General features: G+C 60.4%; 1 non-coding gene and 1 pseudogene across 1 annotated transcript in view; both read left to right on the plus strand.

Annotated features, from left to right (window-relative positions):
- Nucleotides 1–1,149: 1,149 nt before the first annotated feature.
- LOC146860103 (18S ribosomal RNA) lies at nt 1,150–2,838 on the plus strand (annotated as a pseudogene).
- An 805-nt stretch (nt 2,839–3,643) lies between these two features.
- Nucleotides 3,644–5,188, plus strand: part of LOC146860104 (28S ribosomal RNA) — a 3,739-nt gene continuing 2,194 nt past the window's right edge. The window contains exon 1 of the ribosomal RNA XR_014979481.1: nt 3,644–5,188. This exon is cut by the window's right edge and continues 2,194 nt beyond it. This is a non-coding gene — a ribosomal RNA (28S ribosomal RNA).

Raw genomic sequence — 5,188 nt, forward strand, 5'->3', positions numbered from 1 at the left:
ATTAAGGCGTACCCTGCGCCGCCAGGCCCAAAAGGTTCTGGTTCTTCAGCGCCTTGGGTCCCCTCTGACACCTCGTGTGCACGGATTACAAGAAAGGGGTGTAATTTTCCTCTGGATTACTAGGGAGAGGGTAAATCAGACCTACGTGAGGTCGGCAATTCCGAAACAGGGGAAGGCAGAACATGGGCTCGCCCGCCGGGGCCCCCGTGGCCCTGGTACGCACCTGCCTCTCAGCCCCTTCCCGATGGTCCTTTCTCTCAGAGTTTGCACGGTCAGACCTCCGTGAGGTCCGGCGTTCCCGAGACAGGGGAAGGCAGCACCCGGGCCTGCCCACCAGGGTCCCCAGGGGCCCGGGTACACACCTGCCTCTCAGCTCCCTTCCCGATGGTCCTTTTTCTATGAGTTTGCTGGGTCAGACCTCCATGAGGTCCGGCGATCCCGAGATGGGGGAAGGCAGCATCCGGGCCCTCCCGCCGGGGACCCAGGGGCCCGGATACGCACCTGCCTCTCAGCCCCTTCCCGATGGTTCTTTTTCTCCTGGTTTGCTCGGTCAGACCTCTGTGAGGTCCGGCGATCCCAAAACAGGGGAAGGCAGCACCTGGGCCCGCCCGCCAGGCACCCACAGGCCCAGGTCTGAGCCTGCCTCTCACCCCTTCCCGATGAGCCTTTCCTTCGAGCCCAATCGCCCCGGGAGCAGGCAGGGATGTGAAGCCGCCATACCCCCTGTGCAGGGCGACCTGCCAGGGGATGTCCCGGCCGTACTCTGATCGATTGGGCACTCTCTGTCCGTTTAGGGATGGACTGCTTGGCCAGCCTCGGCTGTTGTTTCAAGCAAGGAGGTTCCTCCCCGCATGGACCGTCCGACTTGGCACATTTCCGCAGCAGCTCGGAACGACGGTTCCGAGGGGTGCTGCTGCCGCCAGGCTCCGGCACCCCTGCGTCTCGCCCCACCTCTCCCTTCCAGGGGAGACGGCTGGGCCTGCCGGTGCCCATGCAACCGTACCTCACCACCCCTCCAGAGAGCCCTCCCGCCGAGGCGGGTGGGCTCCTTCCCCCAGCAGGCTCCTGAGAGGGAGGGCTGCGCGAAGGTTGTCCGGTCAGGGAGATGGGCACGCGGCCCCCCAAACCCACCCCATCAGCAGGTGCGGCTACCTGGTTGATCATGCCAGTAACATATACTTGTCTCAAAGATTAAGCCATGCATGTGTAAGCACACACGGCCAGTACAGTGAAACTGCGACTGGCTCATGAAATCAGTTATGGTTCCTTTGATTGCTCCCTCTGTTACTTGGATAACTGTGGTAATTCTAGAGCTAATACATGCCGACGAGCGCTGACCTACCGGGATGCGTGCATTTATCAGACTAAGACCAATCCGGGCTTGCCCGGCCGCTTTGGTGACTCTAGATAACCTCGGGCCGATCACACGTCCCCGTGACGGCGACGATACATTCGGATGTCTGTCCTATCAACTTTCGATGGTACTTTCCGTGCCTACCATGGTGACCACGGGTAACGGGGAATCAAGGTTCGATTCCGGAGAGGGAGCCTGAGAAACGGCTACCACATCTAAAGAAGGCAGCAGGCGCGCAAATTACCCACTCCCGACTCGGGGAGGTAGTGACGCGGTAATTCCAGCTCCAATAGCATATATTAAAGTTGCTGCAGTTAAAAAGCTCGTAGTTGGATCTTGGGATCGAGCTGGTGGTCCGCCATGAGGCGAGCTACCGCCTGTCCCAACCCCTGCCTCTCGGCGCCCCCTTGATGCTCTTGACTGAGTGTCCTGGAGGTCAGAAGCGTTTACTTTGAAAAAATTAGAGTGTTCAAAGCAGGCCGATCGCCTGAATACTCCAGCTAGGAATAATGGAATAGGACTCCGGTTCTATTGTGTTGGTTTTCGGAACTGGGGCCATGATTAAGAGGGACGGCCGGGGGCATTCGTATTGTGCAGCTAGAGGTGAAATTCTTGGACCGGCGCAAGACGAACCAAAGTGAAAGCATTTGCCAAGAATGTTTTCATTAATCAAGAACAAAAGTCAGAGGTTCGAAGACGATCAGATACCGCCGTAGTTCTGACCATAAACTATGCCGACTAGCGATCCGGCGGCGTTATTCCCATGACCCGCCAAGCAGCTTCCGGGAAAACAAAGTATTTGGGTTCCTGGGGGAAGTATGGTTGCAAAGCTGAAACATAAAGGAATTGACGGAAGGGCACCACTAAGAGTGGAGCCTGTGGCTTAATTTGACTCAACACGGGAAACCTCTCCCGGCCCGGACACGGAAAGGATTGACAGATTGATAGCTCTTTCTCGATTCTTTGGGTGGTGGTGCATGGCCGTTCTTAGTTGGTGGAGCGATTTGTCTGGTTATTTCCGATAACGAACGAGACTCCTCCATGCTATCTAGTTACGCGATCCCTGCTTAGAGGGACAAGTGGCGTTCAGCCACACGAGATCGAGCAATAACAGGTCTGTGATGCCCTTAGATGTTCGGGGCTGCACGTGCTCTACACTGAACGGATCAGCGTGTGTCTACCCTTTGCCGACAGGTGCGGGTAACCCGCTGAACCCCATTCATGATAGGGATTGCAATTATTTCCCATGAACGAGGAATTCCCAGTAAGTGCGGGTCATAAGCTCGCGTTGATTAAGTCTCTGCCCTTTGTACACACCACCCGTTGCTACTACCGATTGGATGGTTTAGTGAGATCCTCGGCCAGCCCGAAGCCCTCGGCCCGCCTCCTGCAAGCATGCACTGTAGGCACAGGGCCTGGCCCTGGTGTGCCCCAGCCAGCAGAGCGGTCCGCGGCCGCATGGGGTGCTCGGGTGAGGACCGGGACTTCGGCGGGCCCCTTCCCCTCTGGGGAAGGCCTGACCGACACGCGAGGGACCGGGGACTGGGGGTGGCCCCCATCCACTGTCCCTCTCCGAGATGGAACCCAAGCTCACCTGGCACGACGCACGGGGTCCCCGTGGGGAAAAACTGAATGGCAGTGCATCCCCTGGTTGGCACCACCCCTCCCTCGAAAAGGCCCTGGCGCCAGCTGGACCCTCCCGCGTCCTGAGTCCCTGCCCGACCCAACTGTGTTCCGGGCGACCGAGGATCGGCCCTTCTCACACGGTTGGGTGGCCTGGAAGAGAAGGGGCCGAGGGCCTGTGAGGGGGCCCCCAGCTCCTCTCGGTGGGAGGCGTGCGGGGTGGCGAGCCGACTGTCTCTTCCCTTCCGGCGCCTCCGACCCAGGCGAGGTAGTCGCAGGGTGAGCTCTGCTTCCCCCTTCGTCCCCCCACAAGGTCAGACCCCCCCCAATTGCCCGTGGCAGGGTCCCTCGCCAGGTCCTGCCACGGAGGTACACCGCCAGCGCGCCTGGCCCGAGAAGGGGCCTGGCGACCGGTCCGCCCCAAGCCCTTCCTGGGGTGCCTGGCTGCGTGCTGCGCGTGGCTGTCCGTGGTATCCCAATGGCTGCCCACACGCACGCGCCTCGGGCGCCCTCCTTCGCAGCTGGCTTCCCGGTGAGGGCGAAACCCCTCCATATGCGATCCGGGGAAAGAGGGCGCGCCATGATGGGAGGCCAGGCCCCATTGTTTCGGCAGGGGGCTGGCCTTCCCCGGCTCCCCCTTCACGCTCCGGCGTTTTCTTCCGACTACGACCTCAGATCAGACGTGGCGACCCGCTGAATTTAAGCATATTACTAAGCAGAGGAAAAGAAACTAACCAGGATTCCCCCAGTAACGGTGAGTGAAGCGGTAAGAGCCCAGCGCCGAGTCCCCTCCCGGCAGCGGGCACGCGAAATGTAGCGTACAGAAGACTGACTCCCCGGCTTCACTCAGGGAGCCCAAGTCCTTCTGATCAAGGCTGACCCCGCAGACGGTGTTAGGCCGGTAGCGGAGTCGGGTAGCTTGGGAATGCAGCCCAAAGCAGGTGGTAAACTCCATCTAAGGCTAAATACGGGAACAAGACCGTTGAAAAGAACTTAGAAGAGAGAGTTCAAGAGGGCATGAAACCGTCGAGAGGTGAACGGGTGGGGTCCGTGCAATCCGCTCGGAGAATTCAACACGGCGGGAAGGTCGGTGGCCCAGGAGTTCCGGATCCCCTCTGCGGGACCGGCGCCCAGGCCCTACCCGTCCCCCGCAGTGGTGCGCCCGGCTCCGGGTCGGCTGGGAAGGCTTCGGGGTGGCAGGTGGCCCTCCGCTCCGACAGAGGGTGTTACAGACCCCCTGGCAGCAGCTTCGCCGTGTCCGCAGGGCCGAGGGAGATTTGACCGTCTCCGCGCCCTCCCCCGGGCACCCGTTCCCAGCCGCCCCTCAGGGCGCGCCAGGGCGGTTGAAGGGGGGATGGGGCCCCTGCTCCAGGCGCGACTGTTGACTGGGGCGAACTGTTCTCAGTGCACCCCGACCGCGTTGCGCCGCCGGGCGGGGAGGCCCACGCCGGGCGTCAGGGGTCTGTGGTGATGTTGGTTACCCGCTCGACCCATCTTGAAACACAGAACAAGGAGTCTAACACGTGCGTGAGTCAGAGGGATGAGTGAAACCCTGTGGCGCAACGAAGGTGAGGGCTGGTGCGTGCTGGCTGAGGTGGGATCCCGCCGCGCTTCCAGCGGTGGGCGTACCACCGGCCCGTCCGGGAGGTGGAGCATGAGCATGCATGATAGGACCCGAAAGATGGTGAACTATGCCTGGGACGGGTGAAGCCAGAGGAAACTCTGGTGGAGGTCCGTAGCGGTCCTGACGTGCAAATCGTTCGTCCGACCAGGGTATAGGGGCGAAAGACTAATCGAACTATCTAGTAGCTGGTTCTCTCCGAAGTTTCCCTCAGGATAGCTGTCGCTCGGAGCCCCCAGTTTTATCTGGTAAAGCGAACGATTAGAGGTCTTGGGCCAAAACGATCTCAACCTATTCTCAAACTTTAAATGGGTAAGAAGCCCGGCTTGCTGGCGTGCATGGAATGCGAGTGCCTTGTGGGCTACTTTTGGTAAGCACAACTGGCGCTGCGGGATGAACCGAACGCCGGGTTAAGGTGCCCGACGCCGACACTCATCAGACCCCAGAAAAGGTGTTGGTTGATATAGACAGCCGGACGGTGGCCATGGAAGTCGGAATCCGCTAAGGAGTGTGTAACAGCTCACCTGCCGAATCAACTAGCCCTGAAAATGGCGCTGGAGCGTGAGGCCCATACCCGGCCGTCGCCGGCG

This window comes from Triturus cristatus, chromosome 3_1 (assembly GCF_964204655.1).
Source record: "Triturus cristatus chromosome 3_1, aTriCri1.1, whole genome shotgun sequence".
NCBI classification, from domain to species: Eukaryota; Metazoa; Chordata; class Amphibia; order Caudata; family Salamandridae; genus Triturus; species Triturus cristatus.